General features: G+C 48.1%; 1 protein-coding gene across 1 annotated transcript in view; it reads left to right on the top strand.

The window, feature by feature from the left end:
- Positions 1-17129, top strand: part of wwox (WW domain containing oxidoreductase) — a 301658-nt gene that overhangs the window by 111895 nt on the left and 172634 nt on the right. The window lies entirely within an intron of this gene.

Genomic DNA, 17129 nt, shown 5'->3' with positions numbered 1-17129 from the left:
GCTGCCCTGTTCTGAGTCAACTGCAATTATTAAGTCCCTCTTTGTGGCACCTGACCACACGACTGAACCATAGTCCAGGTGCGACCAAACTAGGGCCTGTAGGACCTGCCTTGTTGATAGTGTTGTTGAGAAATGGGAGAAGCGCTTTATTAAGGACATGGTTCTCCCCTTCTTAGCTGTCAACATGTTTTGGCCATGACAGTTTACAATCCAGGGTTAGTCCAAACAGTTTAGTCTCCTCAACTTGCTGAATTTCCACATTATTCTTTACAAGATTTAGTTGAGGTTTAGGGTTTAGTGAATCATTTGTCCCAAATACAATGCTTTTAGTTGTTTAAATATTTAGGACAAACTTATTTATTGCCACCCATTCTGATACTAACTGCAGCTCTTTGTTGAGTTTACTCAAAGCCAATGGCATGTCGTTAGTAAAGATTGAAAAAAGTAAGGTGCCTAGACAGCAGCCCTGGGGAATTCCTGATTCTACCTGGATTCTGTTGGAGAGGCTTCATTAAAGAACACCCTCTGTGTTCTGTTAGACAGGTAACTCTTTATCCACATTATAGCAGGGGGTGTAAAGCCATAACACATACATTTTTCCAGCAGCAGACTATGATCGATAATGTCAAAAGCCTCACTGAAGTCTAACAAAACAGCCCCTTATTCTCTATGTGTATTGCTACCTGAAACCCTTCACCTTTGCACAGATAGTAACATGCTCTGAGATCTACTTACTTTCAGCAGAACTAAACTGAGTTCATATGGTGTTTTCCAAGAAAGGTACTTGTTTAAAATAGTATGAGACCAAAAAGAGATGTGTATGGAATACATCATGTTTTAGGGCTATTATGGCAGTGTGTGGGGTAGGGGAGGGGGGCTTCTAACTGTTTTGGACTTCTGAGCACCCAGTTGCAATTAGCAGCCTAGTTTTTCCTCCAGACCAGGGTGGGGGTTTTCATACATGCGGTTAATTAACTAACAGTGGTGTAGATGTTTGTAAATATTAAAGGACAAAGGTAGCTAGTGCTGTTATTAAATACTGGTGTGCTGACACAGGATTTAGCTTAACGCCCTGTGTCTGATAAAGACTACACACACACACACACACACGAGCACCACACACCCTTAAGCCGAGCATTTGCTGTTATTTAAATCCGCGGTTGATAAGGCATCTGAATGTGTATCCTCTTTAACACCCCAGACCTCTCCCCTCTTACCCCCACATTAAGGCTTAATAAAACAGTGATATTATTTCAGTTATTGTGAGTGGGGATATGAAGATGCTATCGTTTTAATTGCTAGCCTTCGCTTATGGGATCCATGGAGATTGTTCCGGGATGCAAACATAAGCAGAATGTCGACTCCCAAAAGAATGATCAAAAAGTCCCAGTGTGTGTCTGTTGTGCAAAGAACTCAAGCCTGTACACACACACACACACACACACACACACACACACACACACACACACACACACACACACACACACACACACACACACACACACACACACACACACACCCATGCTCGCACACACAGACACACACACGCTCACACACACAAACAGACACACACACATGCTCGAACACACAAACAGGCACACACAAACTGACACATACACACACGCTCGCACACACAAACAGACACACACACACAAAGTACGGACAATCACTGAAACACCTGAAGCTGCATGCGGTTTTAAAATGTTTTATTTAGTTGTTGTTAAAGCAGGTTAATGTATTGGATCATTAGATCCTCTCACAGAATGTTGTACTGTATATAGCCTAGTTCTGTGCTTTATATGCACTATTTGATGTAGGCCCATACACTCATATTAATGAAGAAATTCTGTGATCTTTTTTCATTAGATATAAAATATTATTAATGGTGTATCTCAGTGGCTTCTATATGTAGAGCAGTCATCTGAGGAGAATAGAAAACATTATTCTTAATATCATAGTAGGGAACTGCAGCCCCCTCCCTCACTGTGATCAGAGTGGAGAGACGCATCTATAAAGAGCCATGACGTTTTAATCAGCCAGACGATCACTCACTAACATCATGTTCCACTCCCTATGCCTTCATCTGCTTATCAGAGATCGTGCGGCCACGCCTGGCCCACTGTTTCCCACATATAGATAATCCAAGCCCTTTACAGGGAGAGTTTCACTCTGTTCTTAAATGTGGTTATAACAACTCAATACTCTAGCCAGCAGCGTGTGTGCATGTGGGTGAGTGCATGTGTGTGAGGCCAAACACAGCTCTTATCTCTAGCACTTTGATGTGAGGAAAACGGAATGTGGAAATATAGATCATTCTGGGTGAACCAACGCCTGTCTACTGTCTAGCTCTACAGTTCAAATCAAACTTTATTAGTCACATGGGCCGAATACAACAGGTGTAGACCTTACAGTGAAATGCTTACTTACAAGCCCTTAACCAACAATGCAGTTTTAATAAAATACCTAAAAAAAGTAAGAGATTAGAATAGCAAATAATTAAAGAGCAGCAGTAAATAACAATAGGAGGGCTATATACAGTGTGTACCGGTACAGAGTCAATGTGTGGGGGCACCGTTGTCGAGGTAATTGAGGTTATATATACATGAATGTAGCGTTATTAAAGTGACTGCATAGATGATAACAGAGAGTAGCAGCAGCGTAGAAGGGGCATTGCAAATAGTCTGGGTAGCCATTTGATTAGCTGTTCAGGAGTCTTATGGCTTGGGGGTAGAGGCTGTTTAGAAGACTCTTGGACCTAGACTTGGCGCTCCGGTACCGCTTGCCGTGCAGTAGAAGAGAGAACAGTCTATGACTAGGGTGGCTGGAGTCTTTGACCATTTTTAGGGCCTTCCTCTGACACCGCCTAGTATAGAGGTCCTGGATGGTAGGCAGCTTAGCTCCAGTGATGTACTGGGCCGTTCAAACTACCCTCTGTAGTGCCTTGTGGTCGGAGGCTGAGCAGTTGCCATAACAGGCAGGGATGCAACCTGTCAGGATGCTCTCGATGGTGCAGCTGGAAAACCTTTTGAGGATCTGAGGACCCATGCCAAATCTTTTCAGTCTCCCGAGGGGGAATAGGCTTTGTCGTGCCCTCTTCACGACTGTCTTGGTGTGCTTGGACCATGTTAGTTTGTTGGTGATGGTGTTGGAGTCGTGCCTGGCAGGGCAGTCATGAGTGAACAGGGAGTACAGCAGGGAACTGAGCACTCACCCCTGAGGGGTCCCTGTGTTGAGGATCATGACATTGCATCATCATGGATCTGTTGGTGCGGTATGCAAATTGGAGTGGGTCTAGGGTTTCTGGGATGATGGTGTTGATGTGAGCCATGACTAGCCTTTCAAAACACTTTATGGCTACAGACATGAGTGCTACGGGTCAGTAGTCATTTAGACAGGTTACCTTGGTGTTCTTGGGCACAGGCACTATGGTGGTCTGCTTGAAACATGTTGGTATTACAGACTCAGTCAGAGACAGGTTGAAAATGTCAGTGAAGACACTTGCCACTTGGTCAGCACACGCTCTGAGTACACGTCCTGGTAATCCGTCTGGCCCAGCGGCATTGTGAATGTTGACCTGTTTAAAGGTCTTACTCACATCGGCTGCGGAGAGTGTGATCACACAGTCGTCCGGAACAGCTGATGCTCTCATACATGTTTCAGTGTTACTTGCCTCGAAGCGAGCATAGAAGTAATTTAGCTCGTCTGGTAGGCTCGTGTCACTGGGCAGCTCGCGGCTGTGCTTCCCTTTGTAGTCTGTAATGGTTTTCAAGCCCTGCCACATCCGACGAGCGTCGGAGCTGGTGTAGTACGATTCGATCTTAGTCCTGTATTGAGGCTTTGCCTGTTTGATGGTTCGTCGGAGGACATAGTGGGATTTCTTTTAAGCTTAAGGGTCAGAGTCCCGCTCCTTGAAAGCAGCAGCTCTACCCTTTAGCTCCGTGTGAATGTTGTCTGTAATCCATGGCTTCTGGTCGGGGTCTGTATGTACAGTTTAGGCCATATTGTGGTTGTGTGTTTGTGTATGTGTACTTAACCTTTCAGTCTTGAGTCAGTATTGTCAATCAGCAGTGTTGACATGTTTCTTTGACATTTTGTTGACTGGCGTCTTCTCTACTCCTTCAGGAGCTCCTTAATATGCTTAGGGTAGAAGTTGCCCTTTGGCACTGATCTAGAATCAGCTTGCCCTAATCAGATTGTTAACTCAACTATTAGGGAGGAATCACAAGTCTGACCTTAGACCAGTGTCTAGGGGCAACTTCACTCCACTTTAATGGTCGAAGAAGAGGTGGGTTGTGGGTAAAGGCTCTGAGCGGTCTCTCTGGTCCAATCAGACATGTCCATTCCTTGGGGGGCGGTACCTTCAGTGCTCAATCCCATGCTCCTTAGCGTTTAAGAATACTAATAATTACCCAGCATTCAGCCTGGGGCGCCAGCCCACCTTTTTACATATGCAGGGCTAAACTTCTGACCAGCACACACACACAGACACAGACAGACAGACAGACAGACAGACAGACAGACAGACAGACAGACAGACAGACAGACAGACAGACAGACAGACACTATACAGTTCAGCTGGGTTTCTCTGAGTGAAGACACTAGATAGAGCCTTTAACTAGCTCCTCTGTGATTTGCTCTCCGCCCCACGTTCCTTCTCTCTATGTCTCTAACCCCCCCCCAACCTACCGCATCCCCCTCTTTGGCCTCGGGCCCTAGACCCCTGCCGTCTCTCCGCTCTTTCTTGGTCCTGGGTAACGAGGGCTCTGCTGCTATTAGGAGATGACTCAACCAGGTGCACAGGCCACTGACCACTGATACCTAATGAACTGTCTGTTAGATACTCTGAGAGCTATCACCTTGAGAGAGAGGGAAGTAGTGGGAGAGGGAGAGAGAAAAAGAGAGAGAGTGTTTGAGGGAGAGATGGTGAAAGAGAGAGAGGTGATGGTTTCTTTTTTTTCTCTCTACAGAATGACAGCGTTTGTACAGTATCTGTGTATCTCCTCCTGTCAGGTCTAAGGTCACACACACCCAGGCGGAGAGCTTAGCCCTTTCATACTGGCTCTGCTGTGGGCTGTGACAGCCTCTCTGTGCCGGTCTGTGTGGTGCTCAGCCGTGTGGAGAGAAAGATAGAGGGGGGTAGAGGTCTCTCCAGTCCCAGACCTCTACAGCTGTAATGGGGGTAATGAGCTGCCAGCTCCCTGGGATGAAGTCATTACAGTTGATTAAGAGCAGCACAGGTAGAGAACATCTTCATTCACACTGGAGATACCCTACAGGGATACAGAGCACTGGAATAGAACTACAGGCTCAAAGTAGGCCCACTTCAGCTGTACCTCTCACCTCACAGCTCTAACCTTCCTCCAACTCCAGGGTCCAGACACCTCAGGGAGACCATTAGGCCCTGCAGCCCTCTAAGGCCGAGGTTGGCCTAAAGTACCCCCGACCTGGAGGTCAGGCCCGGACAGGCTTCAAACACCCAGGGAGCCACTCTCTAACATAAAGACCCAGATCAGAGAAAAGACCAGGCTATACAATTCTGACTTCTCTTCTTTTTACTCTGTCCCTCCATCCACCCCCACACTGCCAATATCTCTCACCTGACCCCATCGAGGAGTAAAGAGGGAAACCATCACCCCTTTCTCTCCCTCCCCCTCCCCCACCCCTCTCTGTTGTGACACTGTGGCTGATGGACTATTTTTTTTAAATTGATTTCTAAAATGTACGTAAGCAGCGATTCCCCCAGCCCAGATTACCTATTGATTTTTTTTTATATGAAAAGCTCATTACAGAAGCAGGAAACTGCAACACAAAAAGCTAGCCAACCTTTGCATAAATCCTTTAATTGAATTTCCAGAGCCTGTGGTTCTACATTTTTTAATTAAATCCATTTATTTTTTTCCTGCCAGAGTGTTGCTATGTGATTTGCATGCTGTGAAGTGGAAGCCGGCCCAGATAAAGTGCCATTGATCCTTATTAAGACTCACCTCTGGGCTCGCTTTAAACCACACACACAAATTAAATGTGCTCATGGTGCATATACTTATTGCCCACATGAACGGATTAGGGAGACGGAGAGAGGTGGCGAGAAGAGGGAGACAGAGGGAGACAGAGGGAGACGGAGGGAGACGGAGGGAGACGGAGGGAGAGCGAGAGAGAGCGAGAGAGAGCGAGAGAGAGATCAGAAGGGAGAGAGGTGGCAAGAAGAGGGAGAGCGAGAGAGAGATTAGAAGGGAGAGAGGTGGTGAGGAGGGAGACGGAGGGAGACAGAGGGAGAGCGAGAGATTAGAAGGGAGAGAGGTGGTGAGGAGGGAGAGGGAGGGAGACAGAGGGAGAGCGAGAGATTAGAAGGGAGAGAGGTGGTGAGGAGGGAGACGGAGGGAGACAGAGGGAGAGCGAGAGATTAGAAGGGAGAGAGGTGGTGAGGAGGGAGATGGAGGGAGACAGAGGGAGAGCGAGAGATTAGAAGGGAGAGAGGTGGTGAGGAGGGAGACGGAGGGAGACAGAGGGAGAGCGAGAGATTAGAAGGGAGAGAGGTGGTGAGGAGGGAGACGGAGGGAGAGCGAGAGATTAGAAGGGAGAGAGGTGGCAAAGAGGGAGACGGAGGGAGACAGAGGGAGAGAGATCAGAAGGGAGAGAGGTGGCAAGAAGAGGGAGACAGAGGGAGAGCGAGAGAGAGATTAGAAGGGAGAGAGGTGGCAAGAAGAGGGAGACAGAGGGAGAGCGAGAGAGAGATCAGATGGGAGAGAGGTGGTGAGGAGGGAGACGGAGGGAGACAGAGGGAGAGAGATCAGAAGGGAGAGAGGTGGCGAGAAGAGGGAGACGGAGGGAGACAGAGGGAGAGCGAGAGATCAGAAGGGAGAGAGGTGGCGAGAAGAGGGAGACGGAGGGAGACAGAGGGAGAGAGATCAGAAGGGAGAGAGGTGGCGAGAAGAGGGAGACAGAGGGAGGGAGAGAGATCAGAAGAGAGAGATGGCGAGAAGAGGGAGACGGAGGGAGACAGAGGGAGAGAGAGAGAGATCAGAAGGGAGAGAGGTGGCGAGAAGAGGGAGACAGAGGGAGAGAGATCAGAAGGGAGAGAGGTGGCGAGAAGAGGGAGTAATTAATGGTTGTTCATATTAATGTAATATAGTACTTTAGTGTCTGTGGGTTATAAAGTACTTGTTCATAAATACAGTTTGGCCTACATCGGTTTCACATGAAACTCACCAGAGTGTCACGCCCTGATCTGTTTCACCTGTTCCTGTGATTGTCTCCACCCCCTCCAGGTGTCGCTTATTTTCCCCAGTGTATTTATCCCTGTGTTTCCTGTCTCTCTGTGCCAGTTCGTCTTGTATGTTTAGTCAAGTCAACCAGCGTGTTTTTCCCGTGCTCCTTTTGCTATTCTCCTTTTTCTAGTCCTCCCGGTTTTGACCCTTGCCTGTTCTCTGGACTTTGTACCCGCCTGCCTGACCATTCTGCCTGCCTTGACCACGAGCCTGTCTGCCACTCTGTACCTCCTGGACTCTGAACTGGTTTTGACCCTTTTGCCTGTCCCCGACCATTCTCTTGCCTACCCCTTTGGATTAATAAACATTGTAAGACTCCAACCATCTGCCTCCTGTGTCTGCATCTGGGTCTCGCCTTGTGCCTTGATGGTACGAACTGGCCATGACAGACCCAGCAGACTTGGACCACCTCCGCCACGCTGTCTCCCTGCAGGGAGCCACTATTAGGAGACATGAGGAGTTGGTACAGGGCCTTTTGGAAGGGCTCAGGTCCTTGACGGAACGCCACGACCATGGGTTAAAGGCTATTATGGAGCAAATCAGGGAGTTGAGCTACAGCCATCTTTGTTTCCTTCAGACAGATCGAAGATGGGGTATATTATTACACTAATGCCGGGAAGGGCGCTCTCCTGGGCTACGGCAGTTTGGGAGCAACAATCTGCCATTTGTGGTCATCTGGAGGAATTCATGGCAGAAGTAAGAAAGGTATTTGAGTTTCCGGGAGAAAGGCAGCCAGTAAACTGCTTAACTTATATCAAAACTCCCGTAGTGTGGCAGACTACACGGTTGATTTTCACACGTTGACCGCCGAGAGTTCCTGGAATCTGGAGTCTCTTTTTGATACTTTTTTTGCAGGAATTATCAGAGGAGGTAAAGGGTGAGCTAGCTGCTCGGGAATTGCTGATGGATCTCGACTCCCTTATCGCCCTTACCATTCAAATTGATGGACACCTAAGGGAACGCAAGAGTGAGAGGAGGTCTGGTCTCGGGCACCCGCTATGGCGCGTTCACCTCCAAGGGAATCTGGAAGTTTCTGAAGGCAGCTCTTCCGAGAGGATTCGAAGCCACCCAAGCCCTCTCGGGAATCTACGCTGGGTGAGTTGGATACTCCTGAGCCTATGCATTTGGGAAGAGCTAGGTTATCAGTTGGGAAATGCTCACGCCGGATGAATAATAACTGTTGTCTGTACTGTGGAGGGGCAGGACATTTTATAGCTACCTGCCCTATTAGGAAACCCTTGTCTCTAGTGGGTACCAGTACTATGGTGAGTCAGACCGGGAGTTCCCTAATTCCCATCACTCACACACCCATTTTTGCTCTTGTGCTGTGGGGAGACCAATCTAAATCTCTCCGAGTGCTCATTGACTCTGGGGCTGATGAATGTCTTATGGATGCCACGATAGCTTCGGAGCTTGGTATTCCCACTCAGCCTCTCTTTGTGCCCATGGATGCTAGGGCAGTGGACGGCTGTTCTATAGGGGAAGTCACCCATAGTTCTGTGCCCGTTCAATTACGGGTTTCTGGTAACCGCAGTGAGACCATACAGTTCCTCCTCATTGCATCTCCCCATGTTCCGGTTGTTTTGGGATTTTCCTGGCTTCAAAAGCACAACCCGTGATTGATTGGACCACAAGCTCCATCCTGGGTTGGAGCCCATTTTGCCATTCCCACTGCCTTCAAGCAGCACAGCCTTCAAGTCACCTTCCCCAGGATGTTAGCAAGACTGTGGATGTCTCTGCTATCCCCACAGAATACCTTCACTTCCTGGAAGTCTTCGGTAAGGCACGTGCTACTTCCCTTTCCCCACCGTCCTTATGATTGTGCCATTGATCTTCTCCCAGGCACCACACCACCTCGGGGTTGATTGTATTCTCTGTCTGGACCAGAGACCAACACTATGGAGGAGTACATAGAGGAGTCTCTGGCCACTGGGGCCGTCCGTCCGTCTGCATCTCCTGCTGGCACAGGGGTTTTCTTTGTGGAGAAGAAGGACAAGACCCTGCGTCCGTGCATTGACTACCGGGGACTTAATGACATTACTGTCAAGAATCGTTACCCCCTACCTCTCCTCTCCTCAGCGTTTGAACCTCTCCAGGGGGCCACCATATTCTCCAAGTTGGACCTTTGAAATGCCTACCACCTGGTTTGGATACGTGAGGGGGATGAGTAGAAGACAGCCAGTGGACATTATGAGTACCAGGTCATGCCATTTGGACTCACCAACGCCCCTGCTGTCTTCCAGGCTTTGGAAAACAGGTCGGTTCTCTGGACTTTGTACCCGCCTGCCTGACCATTCCGCCTGCCTGACCATTCCGCCTGCCTGACCATTCCGCCTGCCTGACCATTCTGCCTGCCTGACCATTCCGCCTGCCTGACCATTCTGCCTGCCTTGACCACGAGCCTGTCTGCCACTCTGTACCTCCTGGCCTCTGATCTGGTTTTGACCTTTTTGCCTGTCCACGACCATTCTCTTGCCTACCCCTTTGGATGAATAAACATTTTAAGACTCCAACCATCTGCATCTGGGCCTCGCCTTGTGCCATGATACCAGAGACCAATTGCTGAAATTGAGACAAAGACTCATAAGTTAAATTGCATAGCCATGCATGTGTAATGATATGTGCCCTTTATAATACACAAGAGTGTGTGTGTTGGAGAGTTATCCTGTATTTGTGCCAGGTGATATAGCCAGCAGACAGGGAAGCCCTCTCTGCTATGCACACTGGGAGAAGATCAATAGAGATGAATCTGTAGCCTCCACTATAAACTTCTCCCCTGCACCTCTCTGTGTCTCTCCCATCTGTCGTCAGGTCCACTTAAACATTGCTCCTCACTCTATAAGGCACGCTCTGCTAATGAATAACACAGACAGAGGCCCTAGCACTGACTGACCACACATACACGTAGGGACGGGACGATACCAGTACTTGTTAGTATCGTGGCAAGGAAACAAAACACATGAAGTGGATGTAACTTCTGTAGAAAACATCCCTAATGTTGGAAATGAACATTGTTGTCATCGAGTCACATTTATTTTCCAAGCTATTGCTCACAAGATTTTACATACAGCGGGTGTTTAAAGTACCAAATCGTTTGGTCAGATTTGTGTTTTCATTTTTGCCATGTAAAAAATATTGCGATACTGGCATCGTTCTGGCCCTACTCACATGCCACATAAACACAGGAAATCAAGGTTCAGGAGAGGAGGAGAGAGATGAAGACACTGTATATCTACTGTATAGTGCAGGTATTGGAAAAACCTTTACACTGTCCCACTGACTCTCCGTTAATGTCATCCCACACTATACAGCCCCTCTTCATCTCCTTCCCTGTTTCTTACTGTCCTTTTCTCACTCTCTCATTGACATGGACTGATCTGTGTAGTGTAGTGTAGTGTAGTGTAGTGTAGTGTCAGCAGTATAGTGGTGGTGGTATTGACACAGGTCTGTCCTCTCTGCTCCTCTGGTCTGGTATGTCTGGGCAGGAGCCCCCCTCCTCTCTCACTGTGGCCATGGCCACGGCTCAATTCCATTTAAAGTGGTTTTATTGGCATGGGAAACAAATGTTTACATTGCCAAAGCAAGTGAAATAAACAAACAAAAGTTTCAAAAATAGAGAAATTTCAAGTGTAATCTACACCATTTAGCCAGGCATATTGTTATGAACCGGCTCGTAGCCCGTAACAAAGAGGAGACAACGTGGAGATAAAGAAATAACAAACATATTTATTAAATAAAGTAAACTATATAGAAGTAACAATGGTGTGTGTGGTCAGGTGTATTTATCCGCGGGACGCACCCGAGCCCAGGTGTGGCCCATTTCGCTGACGATCCTCCCGGCTCCGCCCACCGACATCCTATTAAGGAAAACAAGAGCAAAGAGAAAGAATTTGGCAGACAGAGGGGGAGGGTGGTCCCACTATTCATACAGCGGAGGTTTGTCTCATATCTAATAGGGGTTAGTAATATAGCTGCACTGTGAGCTGTACAGAGTGCTCTCTGAGAGCTAAATGCTTTTCATCCACACACAGTTACATAACATTGTGTGTGAGTGGTGGTGTGAAGGTCAGCAGCCACATATAGGAGGAAGCCATCTGGAGGGAACTCTCACAGCTGACCTCTGACCTCTAGTATGACTGATTATATAAACAACAGACAGACAGTGGGATGGATGATATATGTGGGGATGTACACGTACAGTACCAGTCAAATGTTTGGACACACCTACTCATTCAAGGGTTTTTCTTTATTTTTACTATTTTCTACATTGTAGAATAATAGTGAAGACAACACAACTATGAAATAACACATATAGAATCATTTAGTAACCAAAAAAGTGTTAAATGTTTTATATTTGAGATTCTTCAAAGTAGATTCTTCCACCCTTTGCCTTGATGACAGCTTTGCACACTCTTGGCATTTTTGCACACTCTGGAACGCATTTCAATTAACAGGTGTGCCTTGTTAAAAGTTCATTTGTCGAATTTCTTTCTTCTTAATGCGTTTGAGACAGTTATGTTGTGACAAGGTAAGGGTGGTATACAGAAGATATCCCTATTTGGTAAAAGACCAAGTCCATATTATGGCAAGAACAGCTCAAATAAGCTAAGAAAAATGACAGTCCATCATTACTTTAAGACATGAAGGTCAGTCAATATGGAACATTTCAAGAACTTTGAAAGTTTCTTCAAGTGCAGTCGCAAAAACCACAAGCACTATGATGAAACTGGCTCTCATGAGGACCACCACTGGAAAGGAAGACCCAGAGTTATCTCTGCTGCAGAGGATAAGTTCATTAGAGTTAACTGCACCTCAGATTGCAACCCAAATAAATGCTTCACAGAGTTCAAGTAACTGACACATCTCAACATCAACTGTTCAGAGGAGACTGTGTGAATCAGGCCTTCATGGTCGAATTGTTGCAAAGAAACCACTACTAAAGGACTCCAATAAGAAGAAGAGACATGTTTGGGCCAAGAAACACGAGCAATGGACATTAGACCGGTGGAAATCTGTCCTTTGGTCTGATGAGTCCAAATTGGAGATTTTTGGTTCCAACCGACGTGTCTTTGTGAGACGCAGAGTTGGTGAATGGATGATCTCCGCATGTGTGGTTTCCAACGTGAAGCATGGAGGAGGAGGTGTGAGGATGTGGTGGTGCTTTGCTGGTGATACTGTCAGGATATATTTGACTAAGAAGGAGAGTGATGGAGTGCTGCATCAGATGACCTGGCCTCCACAATCACCTGACCTCAACCCAATTGAGATGTTTTGGGATGAGTTGGACCGCAGAGTGAAGGAAAAGCAGCCAACAAATGCTCAGAATATGTGGGAACTCCTTCAAGACTGTTGGAAAAGCATTCCTCATCAAGCTGGTTGAGAGAATGCCAAGAGTGTGCAACGTTATCAACAACGCGAAGGGTGGCTACTTTGAAGAATCTCAAATAAAAATATATTTACATTTGTTGAACACTTTATTTGGTTACTACATGATTCCATATGTGTTTTTTTTTATAGTGTTGATGTCTTCACTATTATTATACAATGTAGAAATTGTAAAAATTAAGAAAAAACCTTGAATGAGTAGGTGTGTCTAAGCTTTTGACTAGTACTGTATGTGTTACATTTGTATAGCTTCTCTACATTTCTCTATATTGACGTGTCTCTATCCTGTCTGTATTAGTTAGTGTCGCGCTGTCCATCACCTATCCTACCTACTAACAACCATCTCATCTAGTGGAAAACCACATTGGTTTTATAATAAACATTGCATTTCCATGAGGATTATAATCCAATAAAACTAAAGCTGCCCTTGTTTTCCAGCATTTGTTTCCCCAGTCTTCTCTGCCTCCCTCCCTCCCTCCCTCCCACTGTAAATACATGTAGATCAGGTGGTTCTGTACGAGGGACCCCCATGGGGCCAGGCCACTCTCTGTCTTATTGATTGTGTTACTGTTGCCTGTTGGGCGCAATCATGTGTGCAATGCGTCTAGTGCTGTCTGGCTCCCACCTGGGCCATTAGATTAGGCTGATGTATTCACGCATTGATTAGTCATTACACTTAGACATCATTAGCCAATCAACTACCTGTGATCTGCTCTACTTGACCTCTGATCTCCTAGCTCTAGAACACACACACAAACACACACACACATACTGCAAGCACACACACACACACACACACACACACACACACACACACACACACACACACACACACACACACACACACACACACACACACACACACACACACACATACTGCAAACACGCACGCACCTTCGCACGCACGCACGCACGCACGCACACACAGCATATTGTTCTGCACATGTACAGTGTGGGTTCATCAGAGTTCACTGTGATACGATGTTTGATATTGATATGATTCCCCCCATACTTTTCTCACATGCATCAAAGAACTATTGAACACAATTGTCAAGTCTAGCTGAGCTGAATCGGGGGCTGGGGCTGAGACTTGGGCATAGACCTAGGCTGGGGTTGGTTCGACAAAGATCTGCTGATAAACAGTAGGTATGTTTTTAGTCCAGGCCAGACTTGACTGTTTAACATGGAGAGTAGTCTATCTGTCTCATTGGTCTGTCTGGCCAGCCAATGTCAGGGCTATCACCTTGAGAGCTGCGTGGGAAAATAATAAGCCCCTTTCTTCCTCTCCTCCATCTCCCCTCTCTCCCTCTCCTTTACCCCCCTCTCTCCTGCTCCCTCCCCCCTCCTTCCCGCTCCATCTCCCCTCTCTCCCTCTCCTTTACCCCCTCTCTCCTGCTCCCTCCCCCCTCCTTCCCGCTCCATCTCCCCTCTCTCCCTCTCCTTTACCCCCTCTCTCCCGCTCCCTCCCCCCTCCCTCCCGCTCCATCTCCCCTCTCTCCCTCTCCTTTACCCCCCTCTCTCCCGCTCCCCCCCCCTCCTACCCGCTCCATCTCCCCTCTCTCCCTCTCCTTTACCCCCCTCTCTCCCGCTCCTTCCCCCTCCTTCCCGCTCTATCTCCCCTCTCTCCCTCTCCTTTACCCCCCTCTCTCCTGCTCCCTCCCCCCTCCTTCCCGCTCCATCTCCCCTCTCTCCCTCTCCTTTACCCCCCTCTCTCCCACTCCCTCCCCCCACCCTCCCTCCCCCCCACTCCATCTCCCGTTTCTCCCTCCCTCCCTCCCTCCCTCCCTCCCTCCCTCCCCCCCTCCCTCCCTCCCTCCCTCCCTCCCTCCCTCCCTCCCTCCCACTCCATCTCCCCTCTCTCCCTCTCCTTTATCCCCCTGGCTCCCACTCCCCCCTCCATCTCCTCTGTTTTCTGCTCACTCAACCCATATTGAGCCAGTGTGTGAGGGATACTGTTTTAGGTCCAGAGGCCATTGATGTGTGTGGTACATAGTTTGGATGTGTCTGTGTGTGTGGATCTGAGTGAGTGGAATAAGATGTTTCTATTGAATATGAGCTGGCTACTCTGTGTCTGTGCATAACATTTGTATTGGAGAGGAAACTAATGATTTGATAATGTCATTGACATTTCTGCTGTTGAACATATAAACAAAATGTTATTTTGAAGCATCGTGAGGGTGTTTTACTCTGGAGGAGCGAGAGCTCCCAGTTGCACTTAACAAACAATAAGTCCATGCAAACAGCTTATCGGAAAGAGAGAGAAGGAGATCGATGTAGTCTTGCTTCTTTAGACCTGTTATTTTCTGCCAGATTTTTTCTCTCTCCATATTCATCTTATGAGAGTGGTTACAGATATGGTGTGCATTGCTAATATTGTGATGAAGATATATTTGAATATATTGAACCATTCTCAGCTATGAATTTGTACCAGTGTTGGTCCTCTTTGACCACATGGGACTGCAGTTTAGATGCAGGGCTGTAAACAGTGTGTATCCGTTAATTCCAGCACACTTTTTGGAACTATAATAACATTAACACACAGACTCATTCAGAATCAAATAACTACTTTTCCTACAACGAGAGGCTTCCCTCTCTATGTGTGTCCACTCAGAGCAGATCAAAGACATCTGAGATGGAGGGGTTCTGAATGGAGAAAATGTGTTTAATTAAAACAGAACGAGGAGCAGAGGGGAGCGATGTTCTTTGATGCGGGCTCTGGATGGAGTGTATACTGTACATGTGGAAGCGGGATACCTAGTCCGTTGCATAACTGAATGTGTTCAACCAAAATGTGTGTCTTGTATTTAACCGAACCCCTCTGAATCAGAGAGGTGCGGGGCGCTGCCTTAATCCATGTCCACATCATAAGTGCCCAGGGAGAAGTTGTTGTTGGGGGTTAACTGCCTTGCTCAAGGGCAGAAAAGCTGATTTTTCTACCTTGCCGGTTTGTAGATTCGAACCAACGACCTTTCGGTTACTGGCCCAACACTCTGTTGTGCTATGTGGTTATTACGCATGGTTTTACTTAACAGAGTTTAAGAGATACGGAGAGAGGGAACGGGGTAGAGGGAACGGAGAGAGGGAACGGAGAGAGGGAACGGGGTAGAGGGAACGGAGAGAGGGAACGGAGAGAGGGAACGGAGAGAGGGAACGGGGGAGAGGGAACGGAGAGAGGGAACGGGGTAGAGGGAACGGGGTAGAGGGAACGGGGGGAGAGGGAACGGAGAGAGGGAACGGGGGGAGAGGGAACGGGGGGAGAGGGAGCGGAGAGAGGGAACGGTGTAGAGGGAACGGAGAGAGGGAACGGGGTAGAGGGAACGGAGAGAGGGAACGGGGTAGAGGAAACGGAGAGAGGGAACAGGGTAGAGGGAACGGAGAGAGGGAACGGAGAGAGGGAACGGGGTAGAGGGAACGGGGTAGAGGGAATGGAGAGAGAGAACGGGGGGAGAGGGAACGGGGTAGAGGGAACGAGGTAGAGGGAACGGGGAGAGAGGGAACGGGGAGAGAGGGAACGGGGAAGAAAGGAGTGTGATTATCTGACCTTTGGTGCAGAGAAGAATGACTGAATGCCATTTGGGTCAGTGCTCTTTATGAAACGACTCTCTCCCCCATCTCTCTCTCTCTCCCTCCCCCCCTCCGTCCCTCTTTCTCTCCCTACCTCTTTAATTGTGTAGCAGTAAAGTAGTGTAGGGTCAGTGGTTTTTCAAGGTGACGCCCCATGTGTGTCTCTGTCTAATGGCCTCCTACCAGACACACGTGGAGAGACACTAGGCTGCCCCTGCACTCCCCACACGAAAACCTATCCCCTTACCTCTACTCTCTTCTGTACCCCCATGTTCCCCTCTTCTACCCCTATGTCCCCCCTCTCCTCCCTGTCCTTGTGCCAGGCTGTACAGCCAGAGGGCATACTGAGGGTGAGTCAGAGACACCACAGCTCTGCCAACAGAACCAGCAGGGAGAGAGCAGAGAGAGAGAGAGCAGAGAGAGAGAGCAGAGAGAGAGAGCAGAGAGAGAGAGAGAGAGCAGAGAGAGAGAGCAGAGAGAGAGAGCAGAGAGAGAGAGCAGAGAGAGAAGAGAGAGCAGAGAGAGAGCAGAGTGAGAGAGAGCAGAGAGAGAGCAGAGAGAGAGCAGAGAGAGAGAGCAGAGAGAGAGAGAGAGAGCAGAGAGAGAGCAGAGAGAGAGAGCAGAGAGAGAAGAGAGAGCAGAGAGAGAGCAGAGTGAGAGCAGAGAGAGAGCAGAGAGAGAGAGCAGAGGGGTGGAGAGAGTGAGAGAGTGAGTGAGAGACTGGAATCCAAACAAATCTGCTCAGGTCAAGTGTTTGAGAAGAGCGTCAGTCATCGTTGTTGAAGAGGTCTGATGAGATGACAGTACTATGTGATACCAGTAGGGGGCATTAGAGTGTAGAGAGAGAGCTGTGTGGAGGACAGAGATCATCCTGGGCTACAGAACTGAAGTGGTTTCCACTGTGCTGCTGGGGTT

Source organism: Salmo trutta, chromosome 7 (genome assembly GCF_901001165.1).
Source record: "Salmo trutta chromosome 7, fSalTru1.1, whole genome shotgun sequence".
NCBI lineage: Eukaryota > Metazoa > Chordata > Actinopteri > Salmoniformes > Salmonidae > Salmo > Salmo trutta.
The sequence above is the reverse complement of the archived record's forward strand: the minus strand, read 5'-3'. Positions and strand labels throughout refer to the sequence as shown.